We start from the raw sequence: 21,397 nt of genomic DNA, 5'->3' as shown, positions 1-21,397 counted from the left end.
GGGAATCTTACATTTTGATAATTTTAAGCATCTGACATACCTGAAATGGGGGCAAAAGAGTTAAAGCTGATCTTCAATATAAAGACAAGACAGAAAAGCAGAATTCTCCATTCTGGACTGTGAGTTTTTTATTACTGGTTTATAATATTTAGGTTATTTGAACACAGCTAATGTCTGTGACTTACAGAGGAAACAAAATCAATTGAAATGCTCGTTTTCCTTTGAAGTTTTTTTTTTCCTAGCAGACTTTCAGACTTCTTACACAGATGCACAGATATAGTAGGAGAAAATATGTATGGCCAAATCCTGCCATCACCCATTGAGGCCATTTCCTAGAGAGAGAAATGGTTCAAAAAAGGCTTTTCTCCATTAGATCTTCACAGTTTAAATAAAGATCTTTGTTTAGGAGTCACTCTCTTTGAAATGGCTTTATATGTGTAGAGTAGTGATGCCCTCTTTGTGATGACCGGCATGGTTTTGGGAAGGATGGGAGTGTGCTGCTGCTGACTGTATTGCTGTATGAAGCCAAAGAAAGCCACCTCTCCTTAAGCCTTTGCCTCTTGAACACTAAGTCTGTGACAAACCTGCTTGTGGGAACCTTTCCCGTGAGTTTGTGTTACTGCATTTAGGGGCATGTCCCAAGTTAGCGATGGCAGAGTTGGTGTGCTTCATCTTTCAGTTGCTTAGGGCAGTCATGTTTTTTCCTCTGTCTGATAGTTACGGAAAGCTTTGGTTTTGTAATAACAGAGTGAGATGAAGAGAGAAAGGGAGAAGGCTCTAACTCAAGGCAAGACATAACTAATCCTGCAGAAGGCACCTGTACGAGTGCCCTGATGCACTAGGTTCCCCCTGAGTGAGCATCCCGTGTAGCAGGAAGCAAATGCTCGCAGTTTCCTAGCACCAGGTCTCCCTGTCTCTGGACCTGGGAGAGTTTCCCATAAACGTGTGGCCTGATAAGGACCAGAGTGGCTTTGCCAGCCTGGCTGCTGTGAGCGGCGAGCAGAGACGAGAAGCAGCCGCCGGCGGTTGCTGTGGGCAGGACGTTTGGTGTGGAGCTGGAGCCTCCTGCCCCACACCTCCTCCACTGTCTGCCTCCTCCTGCCTCCTTACTCCTGGCCCCGAGTTGGTCCTTTTATCTGAAATATGCAGAATTGGTCAAGTCAGTCTTCCCAGGCTCTGATTTCCCACATTCCAGACAAGTGGATGTCTCTGCCCATGCCTCTGCTAAGGCAGCGTGTGACCTCGCTGCTGTCCTCCCGGCCCCAGATCTCCCCCAGCTTTGCGCTGCAGGTAGCTCCGAGCCTCCTGCTGTGGCTCCCAGAGGCCCTCGCTTGTGCCCCAAGTGTTCTCCTGTGCCAGCATGGACTTCTGCCAGAGCAAGAGGTGTTGCAGAGCTACCTGCTAGTGACTTGTTTTAGAGAGGAGTGGTGCAGTAAGACCAGGGAGCAAGGTATAAACTATAATAATACAAGAGAGGTTTGGAAGGGATGCAGATGATCAGCAAAAATACAGAGGGAAGAGTGAAACACAGCAGAGGTTTAAAGGTGCAGACGAGAAGCTTCAACTTGATTTAAAAAAAAATTTTTTTTAAATGAATAAAAGCAATTTAAAAGGTAAATGGTGTAGCCAGTTGAGAGAAGACTGTACGCTTGTGCTTTGTATAGCCTGCAGGAAAGGGTGAGTTGAAATGAGAAAGCTGTAGCAGCTGAGATGAAGGAAGGCCTGAAGTAGTTGTAGCTACAGAGCCAGCAACCTCTCAGATATTTTAACAGCATGGGACACAGCACATCCAATTGAAGGGCGCTGATGCATCTTTGTACCAAGAGAAAATTCATTCTGGTACACCAGGGCGAAGCATGTATGTTTAGCAGCAGACGGAAAGTTAGACATGACATAGCAACTTCATTAAGCAGCTGATATATGGGTTCAGGTTCTAGAAATGATATTGTAGTTGAGTGTTTTGTTTTATTAAAACTTCAGTTCTTATGAGTGAGCTATAGATTCCAAAAAAACAGATGGTTAAATGGAAAGCATGTGATTACCCAGAGAATATTCTGCCCTGATATCATGTAAATATTTCAAGTGGAGAACATCTTACCTTTAACAACTAAAGTTGGTTGAGTATCTGTACATGGGGCAGCATAAGTACAACTGTACTCACCAGCCTTTTATTCAGGACCTTCCACGGCAGCGTGAAGTTTTGACCTTGCTTGAAATTACTTAATGAAGTTTGCCAAGGAATCAGAACCCAGGCTTAGAAAATTTATGTTGAAGTCGGCATCAGAAACATTTGTCCTTCACAGAACTTGGGCCAGAAGGACATGCCTTCGCTTCTGCAAAACCCACGGAAAAAGTAGTTCATAGTGGGGCCTTCCGGTTAGATGTGCCAGTGCTACTGATGGGTAAGTCAGACTGGCACAAATCAGACAAAAGTGTAATTTGGGTGTATGTTTGGCCCTATGTATTCATTATTAAATCATGTTAAAATACCATCTTCTAGGTTATACTGTATGCGGTGTTAAGATTTAGGCAGCAGAAAGATATTTTCACTGTTGCTTTTGTGAACAGTAAACCGAAAGAACTCAGCCAAAAATATTTGATACTAAAATAGAATAAAGGTTTTTGTTATGGCATCAGGTCTCCTCACTACACATGTGCATCTACGTTTAGGAGGATATATTACTGTTGCTTCCCCTGCCTTACGGTTTGGTTGCGTGTTGCCACCAGCAAAGTCATATTCTCTGACTCTGGGGCATTATGCAGAAAAGGTATGAGCAACGTAAGCCTCAATTACGCTGGAGCAGGAGCTGCCTGATAAAGAAAAGATGAAACTTGTTTTAAAGTGTTTCATTTTATCCTTCCAAAAAAAAAAAAAAAAAAAAGTGAGCACCTGCATAATGTGCTCTGGTGAGTGCTATCAATTAAAGAGATGTGAGGTGGATATTAGGAGATTATTTATAATACCGTTATGTAATGGCTTGGATGGGCTGCACTGGAGAAATTAACATGACAGAGGGATGGAAATCATGCTGGAATTTGGCCTTACTTGAAAGCCGATGAAATTATATTTAAAAAAATACCATTCAGAATAAACACTAATGACATGCCTTTTTATTGATGTTTAATTCAGAATAGAAGTTAATGCATGCCTTGAAAAGCAAAGAAGGAGGACTGCTTTATGCTTATTAATTTGCTTAAACTGAATTTCATACAGAAAATTAATTTGCTCTTAACAAGTAGGTGACTCTCTAGAAGGAAAAGAAGTTATAGTGTTAGCTGCTGCTGCTGCTTCTGGATACCAGTGCTCTTCAGCTTGTTTGAAATACTAAGAACTAGTTGGACGGACACATTTAGAAACTTTTGTGTGAAGACAGAAATTTTTCCCCCTGGTCTGGGGAAATGCAGCTTGGTTTTGGCCATCCTGAGAAGGGCAAAGGCCACTTGAGTGTCTGTGTGATGCTGAAAGGGCTTCCCAACCCGTTGCAACCCTTGCAAAGGGCAAAGCACAGGGTCTCCTCTTGTAATCCCCCAAGTGCGGTGCTCACCCGAGTTTACTCTCCACATTTATGTAGCTGAATAAATGAAAGGGTTCTAGAGAGGTAACTTAGCCAAAATCTATGATTAGATTCTGCTGCTAAATCAAGTCAAATATCCTGTGACAGTTTTATACACAAACATGCTGCTTGTGCACCCACATAAAGCTCTCAACATGGCTACTGGCTTCCTGCAAAGAGCAGAAATCAGATAATTATGATAAATTCTCCAGCTTAATCTGGGAGCTGTAAGTAAAGTTGAAACATCTGAATTAAAATGCAGGAGTGAAGAGTTAAATAAAAGAATTCCCTGCCTGCTAAAGATGTCCACTTTTTACTACTTTGGAAACAAGATTGTTTTCTTTCGACAAAAAAAGGTTTCCATATTCTTCTCAGGCAACAGAGGTACTTTGTTCGCCAGCACCTCTAATGCTGCTTTCTTCAAACAAAGACGCCCCCTGCCCCTGCAGCGGCCGAGCGGGCACCCGCTGCTCCGAGCGTGGAGGTGTCCGGTGCGTGGCGGGCACGCCGGCGGCTCCCACCCCTGTTAATGGGCTCCGAGGAATTCTGTTGAAAATTAAAAATGTTGTTTTGGGTCAGGCCAAGCATTTTGGTTAATTCAAAACAAGCATTTTCCTTCTTTGGGGGAGTTAGGTAGCTCTTGCTTAAGCTTGCCTTTTAATTTAGATCTGTACTTAAATGAGAATGAGTTACTGAGGAACTGGCAAATTTTTTATTTCAGAATGTCAACTATTTTAACATTTCTTAAATATGCTTTCTTCCCTGGTTTACCTGTAGGATCAACCCATTCAGTGTATTTTACCCAAATCCATTAGTAGTTTTGGTTTCTCCAAAACTTGATTTTTTTTGTATGTATTTATTATGAAAGCTGTCCACTTGTGTATGTAAGCTGTTCAAACTTGAATTTCTGACATGAAAAGCAAAGATGTCTAGCAACACCAAAGCATATAAGTTTGAACATTTTAAATAGGAGGTATTTTATAATAATGTACCTGAAAATGTCCCATCAGCAGGGGGGTGCCACATATATCTCTTGCAGTTGAAACTTAATAAAGCAGTTTACCATGTGATACTACTTTATTGCTGTATTTCAAGGTCTATAATTAATCTGTGTGGTAGATTTTTTGAGCACTGAATCATTCTAGTGATCTGAAACATTTTCTGTTCAAATCAGTTGCATATCTGGCTTTATCCAAAGACTCTTCCCATTGACTGCGGTGCTTGGGACTAGACTCCTCATCTTTGTAGCAATGTGGTGAGTGCAAGGTCCTTTTTCAAACACTATGAGGAGGAGAATAGTCTTTTTTGAATCTATTGTCTTTAATTAACAGTTTGTCTTTAATCAGGAAATAACCCAAAATGTAGATGCTTTCCACTCAGGATTCCTGTTTGAGAGAACTGCTAAATAGTTGGACATGAAAGTGGTTATAGAAACTGTCCCACATATTTATTTGAATCATCTGCCTTCAAGGAGCTATCGAACAAACTCCTCGCTGTGACACGAGAACCCACAAGTCCTAATTAGTGAAACCAACCTGACATGCGCCCTTCCTCTAACCAGCTTTTAAGCCATTCTCTTCTGAATCTTTTGGACATGCTAGTGAGAGGGCCTGTGAGAATTAATAACGTTATTGCAGTGTGTTATCCCGGAGTCATTTAAATGATGTATGTGTTCCAACACTAACCTTTGAGGTTATTATTAAGTCCTGCCACAGCAGGAGCAAAAGTCAAGAAGCAATTATATGCATGATTAGTTTGTTGTTTTTCCAGAAGTTCTTTGGGTGACTGTTCACCCTGCTGGCCCCGTTCCGATGAGGGTTGAACGCGGTGTTTCAGGCCGATGGTACGTGTGGCTGTTGGGCTGGGTTCCCCCCAGCTGGCAGTGCCAGGAGAGCAGATAAAGTCGCAGAAAGCAAAACGCGCTCTCAGCCTCACTTGACAAACCTGAAAGGAGGTAAATGCATTTCTTCATGGAAGGCTACACTGAATGCTGGTGAGTTCTCATTCAGAAGAAGAGCAAGGTCTCAAAACAGAACTAGCAAAAAATAGTTTCCAGCCAAATGGAGGGGCTGGACAAACTGCGTTTTTAATTCTGCTATGCTAACCTGGGTCCTTCTGGCATTTTACTTCTGCTCACATGCTCCAAATAGCTGCTTTGTGCCATTCTGAAAACATAAACAAAGACCTGAAATGGCCTTGGTAAAAATGTTAAATGAGGCCACCTGTCTCCTATGCTCTGTGATCTTTGCATAGTGGACAATGAGGGCAATCAATTAAAGCATAAAGCATAATAATGCTAACTCCGCTCCATTCCCTCCCCCCCCGAATATAGAGACCATACAAAAGAAACGCAGAGCCCTTCCTTTATGGCACAGTGAATTTTCTGCATGTGCATTCTTTTGCCGTTTCATGGTTTTATTTTCTAGTGTTGGTAGAAGTCCCCATTAAAAACCATATCACGAAATCAGATTTCTCTGGGCTCTCCCAGGCACAAATTTTGCCTAGGTGACAATGAAATGAATTGTCTGCTTGGCTCAGAAACAAGCTTCTCACTCTCCTGTCTGGGAGGAAGCAAGCCAAACACATAAGCAGTTTTTCTCACTTTTTTATTTTTCCAACAAATGTAGACAAATTGGACCTTCTGACACTTTAAAAATATAAAATATCTTATTTTATTGGTGATGTTGAAAAGAAGTCCTTAGACGTCTTTGGCATCAGGTAGACTTAGAATAGTCGAATGAAAATAAAAAAACAGAATAGACGTGTGTATCTCTTGGAGACAAGAGTGGACAGGCTGAGTAGGCTATCAGGGTGTTTAATAAAGTGTGTGGAGCATGTGACAATATAAGCTATCTCCTGGGATGCTCAGAGTTTGCAGGGTTTATTGACAATATTTACGGAACTGGAACTGTTCACTGCTGAAAAGGGAGAAGGTAGGTTAACAAGGTGCAAGTAGATATGTCTTTATTATGATGATAAATTATTGCTTGTAGGTTACAATGAAGATATTGTAATATCTGTCCTAATGGTTTGTGTAACGTTACTTATAAAGAAAATCAATAGGTGTGTTTTAAAAAACTCAAGAGGTGACTTTTTTTTTTTTAAAGTCACTCTAAAACTGGCCATACTTGCTGAGTTGAAACCATACGTCAACAAACAAATGCTCCTGATTCCAGCCATTGTTTTTATTCTCTGAAAAATGGATAGTTTCATTACTGAATTTGTTGGGTCACCTTAAAAAAAAAATTCCCAGTTGATCCATAACGCTGCAACTGATGGATTTGCAGCAAAATCCATATCTGTTATTTTACGTACATTTTGTTGGTTAAAAAGAATATCTTAATATAACAGCTGATACTTTTTAAATCCACATTGAAACAACCGTTGGATTTTTATACTGTTGTAAAACTCTTTGTAGGGTATTCATAGAAAATGTTTTATTAATTGCCATATGTTTATTGATTTCTCTTTCATGTTGGTTCTTTTGTTCTTTCTTTGTAGTGGCAAAAGATCTTTCTGCATCATCATTTGCAAGTTATCTAAAATGTCAAAGGTGTTCTTTTGAAGTTTATTATAGATCACATGCTGTACAGGCCTTGACTTTGGCATATTTACAAAAAAAAGTACATACTTTGAAAGCTCACAAAGAGATTGGGGCTGCATTAGTTAAAAATGAAGAATATTTTCCTGCTTTCTTCCTTTTTTTTTTTTATTTAAGAGGAATGTAAACAATTCCCTGTGTTAGAAAAACTGATGTGTCAGATAATTGTTGTTTTCTTTTCCCTATCTCTCTGTATCTCACGTTAATATCAATATCGTAAAACAGATTGTATGCAATCTAGCCTTAATCCTCTTGGCAGGCACATTACATTAACACTCCATCAGTAGACCTGCAAAACTAAGACAGGGGAGAGGCAGCGTTTTCTGTGGCAGAACCATTCCATTTTTCCAGTTGAGAATCTGAAAAATTTGGCACTGTGATCTAACCGAGTGAGCAAGGGCATGCGAAGTAATTTTGTACAGCAGCAATATCTTAATGAGATTGCATTGCTGAGATGTGTAGGGTTTTGCTGCATTTCCTCTGCTCTGGCTGCCTGCAGAGAGCTCCAAGCAGTTGGATGTGGGAGTGGAACAAGTGGCCCAATAAAAAATAAAAAAGTTAATAGTGCTATTCACTGAGTTTTAAGCTAGCTATTGATGTCTAAGTCAGCAGATCTTTTCCTTTTGAAACCAGAAAGTAACTTTTTTTTTTTTAAGCATAACCAGAAAAAAACTGTGCTTTGATCTGAAGGTGATTCAAATGAGATCCACACAGAGTTAATGCCCAAGCATGTCAAACTTTTTTTTTCTTGGGAGAGAACCAAGCTCTGCTACTTTGGTTGTCTGAAAATCTCCATGTGAAAGGCTTCTTGCCTAGGTGGGCTGTGTTAAAACATGGATAGGCACTGTCTGCCCCGTCATAGGTGTGAAGAGCAAGGTCCCAGAGTGCAGCGACTGAGGGTTTTTTTTTTTTAATGACAATTAATATTTAGAAGTCTAATAAACTGCAAGAGAAGACTGTGCAGCGTGGGGTGGGCGCAGCCGCGTGGCAGCGGGGAGCCCGGGAGGAGGCCGGCGCTCCCGGCTGCCCGGCGCACCGGCACTGGGGGATTTTGAGCAGGATTTCCCCATCGTTTACATCAACTCAGCTGAGATCAAAGGAGGCACTCCTGATTTACACTAACCTCAGATCAGTTAATCTAGCCATGCTCAAGGAGATATATATTTTAGATGGTAAAGGAGGAAGCGATGGCATCATGAGCACCTTCCAGGCTTTTCTGAAGCTTCATCTTGTTGCTTCATAATTCCAGCTGTGGAAAAGCTCTGTCGAAGCATCGGCCCAGGTTTCAACAGCGGGGAATGTTGTATTTTAAGCTGCTGCCTTCTAAAATGAGGTGTAAAAAAAAATCACTTCTTCAAGAGTTTCAATCATTTTTAAAAAAAAGGTAGCCCTTTTAAGAGTGTGCAGGAGTTACGGACCCTGTTTCTGGGGTAAATTCCTGTGGGGTCATTTACATTGTATTCCCTTAAGCTTTTAACCCTCATTTTCATTTGGCATTTTTTGTCTTTTCCTTTCTAAAAATGTTGATATTTCTCAAGCTAACCCGCTCAGACTCATGGGTGGCAGTATTTTGGTGATGGGTCAGGTTTCTATAAATAATGTTTGTAAAGTAATTGGGTAGAAGGATAGTATGTACACTTCTGAAAAGGAATAAGTGAAAATGGTGCTAGAAATCAAGACAATTAATAGGATCATTAAGACTGATAGGTTTTATGACTGCCTATAAAGATGAAATATAAAATAAAATTACTGTCCTTCTGAATTTAAAAAGAGCTCCTCTAGGTGAAGATGAGGGAAAATTGAAACCTCTGCTACTTGCAGGTGAGGTTAAAGTAATCAACATTTCACCCTCCCACTGAAACCAAAAATGATCTTTGCCAATCGTCATTCAGGCACTTCAAATCCGCCACTTTATGGTCCCCCTTAAATCATTTTCTGTCCATGTACTTGAGAGTGGAAAGATACACCCTTAAATTATAGGTAAGGGAGCAGATGATGCAACTGCGCTTAGGGTGAAGAGATGTGCTTTTACATCAAGGTGCTGTGTGCAGGCGTAGCAGGCAGCGTTTCCTACTGAAATACGAGAAGGCGTTTCGAAGATCTCTGTGGGCGAAATTTGCCCCTGGAGGCAGGACAAGGCCCGTGCGTGAGCCGTATCCCTCGGGAGCCTGTCTGGGGACTCGGCCGATGCCGGCGCGCTGCGTTTGCGTTTCACGCAGGGCTGAATGTTGCCCTCTCTGAATAAAATACAGCTGAAATCTGTCCGTGTGCCGGTCCGTGCGGAGGTGCTAGTCTCTGAGTCTCGCGGGCAGCAAACTCGCTTCTAGCTTTTTAAAATAGAAGCAGAATGGGAAGTTTGACCTATTTAAAAAAGGCTCGAGAAAAATAAATCAAAAACAATTAAATGTCTCTATTAAACATCATTAGACAGTGGAATGAGGGAGTTAGGGGGGTTGGGGGTTTTGCTTCTTCCCAGCAGTGATTTTTTCCAGTCGTTTTGCTAGGAAGCGGAGAGAGTGCAGCAGCGCGTGCTGTGCCGGGGCTCGTTACGCCGTGCCAAGCGCCGTTCCCAGTCGGCGCAAAGCCGGGCTCCGCGCGGGGAGGGCAGCAAGGGCACGCGCCCCGGCGCCGGCCACCTTCTCGGCTCGGTGTTTTGATGCGACGGTCCTCCTCGCGGACGGCGAATCATCTCCAGGCCCTTCATGTCTCAGCCACACGGCAAACCCCATCTGCTCCATTTAATGATTTCTGTTTGATGAATTTTCCTGTATTCATAAAAGGAGACGCCGTCACAAGGGACGGCCGCGAGCACACCCACCCCTGCAGTCCTCATCCCGCTCCCAGCCGTAATCACCCTGGCTGCGCTCCTAATACAGCCCAAGCCCTGCAGAGGCAGGGGCTCGCTGGCCGCTGGCTCCCGACTCCTTCATAAGCTGTAATTCTGCTGGTGCAGCTTTAATTAAGTACGTGGCAGTTAATCAGCCGCCGAAAAGAGGGGCCTTCCTGGGGGATCGGCCCAAACGCGAAGGAGCTCCCTTGAAACTCTAGTGCCCGGGCGCTTCGGCAGCGAAGGGGAAAGAAAGTTATCAAATAAAATCTGTTTGCTTGTGGCTGTGCTGTGACAGCTTTGTTAGTCCTAACAGATGACAAGGATTAGTCAATCAATATAGATTTACCCGGAGAGTTTTGCTGGTTTTAGGCACCTCCAGGAATATGACAGCCATTAAATATGTACAAAGGCCAGTCCAGGGCCCATGGCCTCTAGCTTTAAGCTGCTGCCTTTTCTGAGTTATGTCAGGATCAATTTTTTCTAATAGATATCACTTATCCTACATGATAATCAGCCTATCATAGTCCATTGATTACATGACAGCCTGATTTAGGTCTGGTCTAGAAGATAAGAAACACAGGGAAATCTCTTGCCTGGATTGTCAGGGAATTAAAATCCTCTTTCAAAACTTTTCCCTGAAAATTTATGGGCTCAGAAGTCAAGGGAGTTATTTTGCCTGGATCGCCACTCTCGTACATCACCGTACTTCTGGCGTAATGCCCTGAAACCCTAGAAAGGCAGTGGAACCACAGCTGAAGACTCAGGTCCACTATGTTTATGGTGTTTGAGGCTAGTCCTATTGATTAGTGCTGCTTGTAGTACCAATGCGAGCTGTTGCCTCGTTGTGGTGTAAAGACCTGGCTGGAGCTGATTGAACTGTATTTCTGAAGGTCCAAAATTTGGGGTCTGAGTCAGGTGAATGCTAGACGTGATCAGACAGACGCTTGCAGGGCTCTAAAGGCAAGTACTATAACAAGCTGAGAGGGAGATGACCTTATTTTTATATGACTCCAAATATCATATTCTTATTTCTACTAACTATGTTTTCTTGAGATGTCTAGCCATTGGAGCTACTATGCATATTGTAGTGCCGGGACAAGGACTCTGTTTTTGGTGGGGTACAAGTAGACTCAAGGAAGGCATTTGTTTCCAAAAAGTCTTGAATGCCATTCCAGTGCTCTTTGCACGATGAGCACGACGTTGCTGGATTCACAGTTGTGAAAGCTAAGGAAATGCCCTCGCTAGCTTAGTTGTGAGATTATTGTAAGGGAGCCTTTAAATTATCATCCGTGTATTTATACACAGCTTTTGACTTCCCATCAGGCTTGGAATGAGTCTTAAATATCTTCTTCAGCGCTATAGTCCCAAATTAGAGGCAAAGTGCCTATAGCATAATCTCCAGGATGTAGCTTATTCAGTGAGATTTACTGATTAAGATGCGACGTAACGTGAAAAAGTTTCAGCTCGTAAGAGATGCATGGTTTTGGAAGTTTTATTAGTCGAATAGACTATTCTATCATCCAGTAATATTTTGTGTCTAACTTTCATAAAGAGGGATGTTTAGAAATGCACTTAATATAAACAGAAGTAGACACAAATTACAAATAGAAAGGTTTAGGTGCTGCCTTTTCTGTTTCATTTAGTATGTGATATGCTATAATTGTTCTTCAATATATTGTAAAAACTTCATTTTCCTATTTAGAATTTTGCATTCTTGGATTTTCAAAGGGAACTGCAAAAGCAGAACCATGTGCGTTTCAGATATTCCCGGCTACCACGTCTGAGGACACGGTGAGATAGCCTATCAATCTTAGACTTCCTGACCATGTCAAAAAAATGAAATGAAAAGAAAGAAAAAAACAAGACCTGTCTACTTTGCTTACCTTTCAGTATGCTTCTGTTAATGTTTTTAACTCATCTTTCATTCAGATTCCAAGCTGACAGTACGGTAATTTTCAGAGCAAAATAAAAAGTTTTATATCCAGATGTGTAGCTGGAATAGCTACCAGATCCATTTGTCATTATTGCTCTTTGCATACAGTCTGGTCTTATATTCCTCCATTTTTTGGTATGTGCTTTTAACTCAGACGGCAATAATCCTCATTCTTTGCTGACAATTTTAGTAGTGCTATAGATCAAATATATATGGGAGGTAGTTTTTTTTTTTTTTTTTTTTTTTTTTTTAAGAAGTTTGTTTTTACCACAAAGCAATTTGTAAACATAGCATAGCTCTGATTTCAAAAAAGAAGGTTAAAAGATTGATTTTACTATGTTAAAGAGCATGCTAGTGTTCACTGGGAAACCTCTGATTTCAAGGCCCAGTTAACTTTATTTTCTTTAGCTTTTACCACCTTTTGTTATGTGTTTATTTTGAAATTTATAGAAAGAAAGAAAGATCAAGGTGTTATAGATCATGGTAGTGCGTGGGAGTAAATACAACTGTACTACATTAAACTGTTTTAATATATAAGTAGAAATACTAAAGAAAGCGATGCTCCTATATGTTCCAACTATCAGACAAATCAAATCTATGTTTCATGTAAGAAAATACAATGAAGTCCAAATATTATGTGGAAAAAAGGCATTTTTGTTTCACTAAGGTGTACATGTTAAATAATCAAAGGATTCAACATGACAATATGGTTATAGATAGTTATCTTAAGTGCCTTCTGTGGTGAGGAACCGAAATTAAGAACTTGAACAAAACATGATACATGAAAGTGCAGGTTCTACAAACACTGGGTTGCTTATTAAAACTACTTTGATCCCTCGTTTCTTTGATATCCGAGGTCTTATAAAGAATTCACTTTCAGGGGTAAATATAGGTAGTTCAGAGAGACTTGATGACATACTGTACATACTGCTCTTCCAGAGACACTTTTTAATTACTTAAGAAAAAAAAATCCAGCAAGAGAAAAATGCTGATAGAGTCACTATCAACTGATATTCATTTCTAACTGCTGATTATTTTGGTGTAACCTGTTTGAATAATGTTCTTCCTGGAAGCAGGTCAGGCTTGAGGCTGCCAACAGAGCTGGTAGGGTTGCAGGCTAGGAGGAGGAGGAGGAGGTGTGGGTTGGTGCAGCGGACGGGCTATATGCTTGTCCCTGCAGGGATCGCGTATTTGCTTGCTTCTCCAAAAATTACCCAGGCGCCAGCCAGAAAGGCTGGATTTTTGCTGCTGTTCACTGCCTTGGTTCCCCGAGCAGGACTGTGGGGAATTCTCAGGGAAGAGAAGAATCAATATTAATAACGTTTATTCTCTTTTTCAAATCACTTTGAGACCTTGCTTTCTAGTCACTGAGGCCCGCGTGAAACTGCAGGTAGTTCCAATGAAAATATAATGCTATTTTCAATGCGTCGTTCTGGTTCTTACATTTATTCTTTAAAAATACTGGCAGCGAATCCAAGCACTATTACACATCCTGGGTAGATTCCTGTGTTTCAGAAATATGGGTTTGGATATTAATTTTTTTTAAGACTCTTTTCTTTGTAAGAGGTAGATCCTAAACCTGGTGCAGTGAGTTGGAGCTGAGTGGTGAGGACATTCACGTTCCCATATTCAAATATGATCTCTTTGTATGAGATAGCTGCATTGCAGGCTGAATCTAGATTTTATGGAGTGTGATTTACTTCAGTGTCATTGGAATTATGTTCTAGCATATGCCAAAATGTTAGGCATAAATTTTTATACCCAGAAGTGCAAGAGGCTCGTTTTTAACAAACCTTGTTTCCCTGGTTTTTGAATGCTATGTGAACAAACAGGTATGGTTTGCATGCGGTCACTAAAGCTGCAAGTGAGAGTAGTGATTATCAGGTAACATAAGGTTCAGATTTTAAATGAACTAGCAAAATATAATCTTGATAAACCCTGGATATTTAGGGAAAAAGGATTCTTACATCATTTCAGGAAGAGTGTTCTAGACACAGATAAAATGCATGTGACCTGAAGCTGATTCCTGAAAATAGATTGTCCTCAGACCAAGGGTCTGATATAAATTGTATTCAAATTTTTACCTGTGTGTTTTCAGCTTTGAAATACAACTGGTATGCTCACTGTTGGTCAGGTCAGAATTGCCAGAAAATGTTTCACGTGCTCCCTATATGTTGCTTCGAGGATAGCACAGAAAATTAGTCTCCATTGTATAAGAAGTTTCCAAATTAAAAAAAAAAAAAGTTATGATGAAATTCTGAAATCTCTGACATGTACGCATCTGAAAATCCTTGAGCAGTTTTAGTAGCTCAGTTATGTTTATTTTATGACTTTTTTTTCAACAAGAAATTTAAAACTAAAAACTTAAAGCAACTTAAGTTTCCAGGCAAAAGCATTTTTTTAATCCTGAAAGTGGACTCTCATTGTCAGACTAACTACAACTACTAGGAAATTGCCATATTCCCAGAGCTGGTTTGTTCTGCAAATATGAACAGGAACCATTGTACTTTTGACAACTTTTTTCCCCCTAAACAGAGACTTTATTAAACTAGTTCTTTTCTACTAGCAGTTATGATAAATCCATATTTTGTAATTAAAAAAAGTTTAATGAACAGATTTTTAATGCAGTCTGGAAGCCATTTCATATCTCCTCAAACCTGATAGGTCCCATAACACATGTTCACTTGTGATTTGTTTATAAGACAGACCGCCAGGTCCCTTGCTGTAAATGCTATTATATATCTTTGAGCGGAAACGGTCTCTGGCAGTAGCTGGACACCTATGACGCCCAGTTAAGCAGTGCTAATTCAATCCATCCGTGTGTGCACTGGTTACATGCAGAAGGATCTGGTGCGAGTGCAAATCTCCCCGCACAGCTTGGCAGGCCAGGCGCCTGTATATATCAAATAGCAGCTTTCAGAGACTGCAGGATCTCTGGGAAGTGCCTGTATCTGCAGGTGTATCCGGATAGAAGACAAGATTATCCTTAGCCTTAATTTGTATTTGGAAAATAATGTATAAATTCCTCCTCCTCCTCCTCCTCCTCCTCCTCCTGGGTCTCCCCGTGTCCTATTCAGTAGATCATGCTGCCTTTCATTAATGAACGGCTTGTTCAATAAACTACTGCACTTTCACTGATATATTAATCTAAAGGAATACTGTAACTCAGATTAGCAATATTTTGAAATCTACAGTAAAATATGTATTTGTCAAAGTTTAGTGAATCTGCAAATCACTTCTGTGATCAACCCATCTTATCTGATACAATTTCTATAATAATTTAAGTTTATAATTTCCATATTCAGGATCTTTAAAAGTAGTTAATGAAGCCCCTTTTGGAGATGATTCATAGATTTCCATTTAGATCTATGTAAATTTTTGTTATAGTTTTTACAATAATCCTATTAAATTGGTGTCCTAGTTCCCTCCCTAAATCCTCCAGTCTTTTGGTAGATAGTGGATGATAGGCAACAAGAAAAATGAGAGTTGTGAACCTAGAAAAGATTTTTTTTTTGAAATTATAGACTGTCCTTTTTTCTGTCTTGAATATCTCATTGTGATCAAGAATTTAAGATCTCCCTTTGAAAGACTTTTATATTAATAAACCATTTCAGACATGTTTAACCACCTCACATATAATAGAATTCCTTCAGACCTAGAAGACATAAAAGTAATGTAATTTTCTTTCAGTTGTTATATCATCGTTTGAGTATGCAAGCTCCACTATGACTGATACTTTAAAACACACGTAATTTGTCATTTCCAGATAGAGGGGAACCAAAAAAGCCCATCCTTAAATGCAGTCCGGTTTGGTGTTGGTCTTTGGAGTGTGCTTCCTTCTTTTTTTCCTCTTTTATTTAAGTGACTTAGATCAAACATTCAAGCACTGTCTGTAACTAATATTGTTTCCTGGCCTAAACAGATAATTGCCCTTCTGGATGTATAAAAGATGTCTCACGGAGCAAAGTGAAATATCATTAATAAAGGAGAATGATTTACTCACGAATTCTTCAAGAAGTAAGATTAATAAGCCATCCCCTGGTGTTAGATATAATCTTCAGATCTCTCTTCACTGCATGACTTATTTTTGCAGCAACTGCACTATTCAATCATTAATCATTACACTCAGCGAGCAGTTTATCTGTGCTAATGTGCATGCTATACACAAACAACAACTCGCTTTTACGTTTGATGGAGGAGGAGGAGGGAAAGGGTAGACTCTACGGTGTGATGAGAATGAAAGAAAATGAGGCTGCTATACGAGACATACCTTTTCCTTGCAGATAGAGCAACTCTGGTGAGACGCAATCTCTTTCCTGAGGAAAGCAAGATTGTGTTGCAATGTGGAGTAAGGGTTGCAAGGGAGAAAGTGTGCGTGGCCCCTGAAAACACATCCGCTATTTCACCTGTCATTGTGCGAGCAGAGGAAAGGAGACAGCTTTAGCTCTTGCCAGTATGCTGATAAGCTGACCTGCGTCACCCAAAGCAGGTTAGATGCAGTAGCACAGGGCTGTGTGGGCTATTTACCTTAAATTTAAAGCTGTTTTTATGTGGTGTGGGCCTCGGCATAGACAATCCAGAGATCCCCGGAGAGGGGCTGAGCGCTGCTTCGAGAGCAGCTGTGGGCTGGTTTTGGGGCCTGTGTGAGCCCTGTGGGTGTTGGTTATCTCTGTAAGGTGGCAGGGCCCCGCTTTGGTTTTATCACAGAAAAAGTTGTGGCAGCAAGTTGAACATTTTGCATGCGTGAGTAAAGAGTTCAGCTCCGTTAGGAGTGACAGAATAGCACGTGCCATCTGGTCGGGTTTAGAGTTGTCTTCCAGCAAACTCCTCTCACTTTCGCTTCATCCTTAAAAAACTGACTTCCCAGACAACTAACGAACCCAAGTAGTAAAACTGTCAACAAACAGGAGGAGACTGGTGAGTTCAGGCTCTAATACTTCTGTGACACCTGGACCTATATTTATCGTAAGGGAATAAAGAATATTAACTTCGTACAGTCAGGTGTAAATGTAAAATTCATCTTTTACTTTAAAATCCCATTGGTTTTCCTATAAAGATATCCATCACTACCCCCAGATACCCAAATCAGCATTAAAAAAAATTTATATTTAATCTGTTTCTTCTGAAGGCTGGGGGTAAAGTTTTCTAAAATGTTGTTATTTTTCCTATTGTAGATGCTGACAGCAATCAGACAATTCAGTCATGGCCGTGTGCATGTATAGATTAATGAAATGCTCATACTTAGGTGTTTGCTGTCCATTCCCCCAGTGTTCTCTAATGGGGAAGCCAAGCAACCGAGGGAGCATCCAGCAGGAAAGCCCAAATCTAGTCTGGCATAAGGATGCTATTGTGCGGATAATCCGGCACCCTCAACAGCCTGGAGAGCAGTATGGTATGAGACAAGACTTCTCCTGCACGGGGAAGGCCACTGGATGAAAAAGTGGGAGGAAATGTCAGGTTTTATTTGCCCCCGCATAGCCTTTTGGTGAGCAAAAGAGCCTGCAGCTTCTGTAGTGGAGAAAGATGTTCTGATGGTGACCTTGAGAGATGGAGGGAAAGTGAAAACACATGGCTTTAAATGCTTGTTTGCATTTTAGGGAGATAGCATGAAACAGGATGCTTAGGGAGGGACAAAATTAAACAGGCGTAGCTGTTGCGTTTGCACATTACATTATTTTGAATAATTAAAAATGTTTCATTGTTCATATTTTCTCCAGTGGAGTGCTTGGTTTTCAAAAACATTTTTATTCCAGCCAATATGTCTATATGTTGAATCTTTTCTAATGACTAGATATTATTTAGTGACTGAAAAGGAAATTTTGTAATAATTGTTGCCTGAAATTCTATGCTCACTTTTTGTGAAGGCTAAGTGCTTTATAAATATTAATATGGTAGTGGAGTAGTATTCTCATTGGGCAGGTAAAGCAAGGCATAGTGTGTGTAAATAAATCCGAATTAGCTCTGGGAGAAACCCTCTTACATATCTACAGGTCCACAGACCGGGAATTTTAAGCGACGTCCCATCTGTTGGCTTTTCGGTGAGGATGTGTGCCGTGCTCATGTAGGTTTGGAGGGCGGCTGGAAGAGCCGGAGCTGTCCAGGGAGGACTTTGGAGCCCTGGCTGGCTGGCCAGCGCGCCTGCTGCACGCGGCCAGAGCTTGGTGGGGCGGCAGAGCCGGGCAGAGCAGGGCTCTGCCAGCACAGACCTCTGCAGAAGCGGGGTCCCTGGTGGGGCGCCTGGCCCTGCTGTCCCGAGAGGGCAGTGGTGCAGGCGAGGCAGAAGGCACAGCTTGGGCCTCCTAACACAGCTCTCTGGGCACCTGCGTTTTCCCCCTGGCTACTACCAATTTCAGCCATTTTCATACTGTCGTCTAATTAAATTGATGAGTACCCTTACTCTCTTTCCTTGATTACTTAATTTGAGAGGATTCCTTAAAGTTTTTCTTATCAACTAAATGCCTGCGGAAACTTTAACTGAGCTTGCTTAATTATTCTGGAAAGACCTGACGCGGGGGTACTTGCCCCAGTAGCAAGGTACTCGGCGGAATGAAAACCGGTCACAGCATCCGCCCCTTCCCCGGTGGTACGGGAGCCTCCTCCCTTCCAGTGGGTGTAATCGGCACATAACTGTCCAGCTTCCACCAACACACACGCAAAACGGCAAAATTACACGGGCGTTTGCCGCCAGCGAATGACGTTCCAGCTTCGGAGAAAGGCGTCCTAGTTTGGCTCGGGGCCGCGTTCAGATCTGTAGGGTTTGTGTTGGGTTCCCACAGTAATACCAAAGCCCTGCTTGTGACCGAGCGAATCCTCGTTTGGTTCGTATTTACAAGCCGCACTGTCGTTCCCACTGAGGCAGTATCAGCTGTGATAATTATCACCGGGCCTTCAGCTTCGACAGAGCAGACGCTTGTCTGAGCCGCGTGGAGGGCTGCCAAGTTGGCTTGCGGTATACTTGCTGAAATTAGATGGCTTTTTTCAGCTTGGATTGCACCACCACCCACTCATGTTAACTGTGAAGGAATTAGTGTGGTTAAAATGACATTTCTGATGTTGTCTTAGGAAATTTGAGTTCTGAATTATGAATTACAGTAATATGACTTCTGTTCCATTTAGTGCCTTGGTGGAATGTAACGTTAAGATATTTTGACCTTTTTTGGCAATTGCGACTCACAGAAGGTGGTAGCTGTAGATAAAATTAGAGGATACTCTCATGTTAACAAACTGAAAGTTGCAAAGTTTGGTTTTATAGAGTAAACTTTCACTCTTCGAGCTGCCTGGTGGTCTACTTTGTTTTTTGTTTTTTTTCCCAATGTGCTACCTAAAAATCCTTTCCCTCAGTTTGTCTTTGAGAAAACTTTCTTCACAAAGAATTTCTGTGGCAGTTTAATTCTTATTCAAGCGGAGAAAAGTAGAATATATCTAGTATTAAGAAGAGCAGTTTTCTCTGATAAGATTAGTTTCCGTGTGTATCCGTACTGAAGTGTTTTACAGTCGTTAGCACTGTCATCTTTTCTTCCAGCTGCAGACTCAGACCCATGGGCATTTTTTGCCAGTGATTTTAGTGGGAGGAGGATTAAACCAATGCTCCTGCAAGTCCCACCTGGGACATTTTTCCATGTCTCAGCCAGGGGCTGAGCCTACGCGGAGCTGAAATCGAGGAGCCCGTTTTCTCTGTGTAATTCAGAACACAACTCGGGGCTGCAGTTACAGATAACTGCGAGAAAAAAAATCCTCATCACACGCAATCCAATGAAATAGATTTGTTGGCCAATAATTCTGCAAAGTTATTTTTCTAACTCCAGTTAGAATAATTACGTTTGGTACAGCCTCTCTCAGCCTAGTCATTGGAGCAGCAGTTAGAGCTTTCTGCTGCAGCGCTGAATCTTGGGTAGGGTAAATGCACGCACTAACTTGACCTCACGAGTTCCTTTTATAGTTCATTTTCATCACTGTCCTTTCTGCCGGTCTCTGCGGGATCGTAGAGCAGATCTAGCCTAAGAAGCACAGGAAGGGCAGGAGCTCCCTTGTGGGGCTGTTAGAGCTGCCTCCAAACAAAGCCCTTGAGGAGCTTTAATGATTCAGATAGATTTGCCTGGGCCTACAGTGGGGGGAAAAAAACACCCTGTAAATAAAGAACTAAACCCAGTGTAGCTCACAGGAATACATTGAGGCAACTTAATTATGTTGAGCGCGAGTTCACGCCGTATCTGTAGGAAACACATGGGCCTTCAGACCCCGAGATGCAGCACAGCGAGCTCCGTGTTTCGGTAGACTCTGAACTTGCAGAAGGTAGCAGGCATTAATCTAGTTAACACGAAGAGCAAAAACGTCAGTTATCCCATGGAAAATAGAGTTGTGTCCTATAGTTGACATCAATCACTGGAACAGATCAATGTTTTTCAATAGGAAGATGAACAAAAATATAATTTCTTGCCAAAAGGATGTTTCTGCTGGAAATAGCAGTTACTGGCAACTTTTCTGTTTTCATTGAAAATCCTGAGAGTGAAAATCCTTGATTTCCAGTCTGTCAGTTAAAACACAAAAACTTTTATAGAAAAGCTTTTGCAAATACACTGTTCTCATTAATACCTTTCATGAGAACAAAAAGCATTCCCTGCTCTAGTTAGGAGTTTTTCAATTAGGAATTTTTTACCTGTATTTCATTTCTCAGTAGATTGTGTCCTCCTCTTACCGAGAGGACTCAGATGTGGGTATCTATTCTAGGACATGCTGTTCTGGAGATAGTTTCCTATTGGCAACATGGATATTTTCAAAGTGCGGGAGGACGAGTTCAGATTCAGTTGTGTAAAGCTCCAGTGAGTTGGCTTCACTGTTGTTTCTCCAGATTCATGAAGTGTAACGGGCCATGAATCAGTAATTTTCATTCACAAAAGAAGTTGTTGTATATATTTAGGTCTTGCTAGCAGTGCTGTAAGAAGCAATGCCTATTAAGCTTTCTAAACTAGTTAAACTAGGTCAGAGTGAGGGAAAACTGTACCAACATTATGATTAAAAGGCCCCAGTACAACGATCCTAGATAGCATTGTCCTCTTTGTTCCCATGAGTCACAGTCTAACAATATGGTTATTTTAGCTGTGTGACTTCTTAAAAAAAGCTTTGTCCACATCTCTGCAAGCAAATTATCAGCCCTCTCTTCCCCCATTCCTGCTAGATTATACGCCGTTGCCGGTTTGCTAGAAAATAATTGTGCACGTTTTAATTTTATTCTGTCTCTTTTGCCCCTTATTTGAATTACTAATGTCCCTTCAGCTCCCTTCTAAGGGTCTGTGTGCCGCCTGGTAAGGACTGCATCTTCTACCAAATGCAAAACAGTAGCTCCCCTGAAATGTTGCCAGGAGAAGGTTTGCTAGCTTTCTTCACTTTTTTCCTGGTGGGGGGAAGGGAGTAAACGAAGCACCCAGGATTTTACGATTGGCCTTAATCAGCTTTCATAACAATGAAAGAGTCCCTATTGC

The sequence above is a fragment of the Apteryx mantelli genome, chromosome 10 (genome assembly GCF_036417845.1).
Source record: "Apteryx mantelli isolate bAptMan1 chromosome 10, bAptMan1.hap1, whole genome shotgun sequence".
Taxonomy (NCBI): domain Eukaryota; kingdom Metazoa; phylum Chordata; class Aves; order Apterygiformes; family Apterygidae; genus Apteryx; species Apteryx mantelli.
This window is presented reverse-complemented; position numbering follows the sequence as displayed.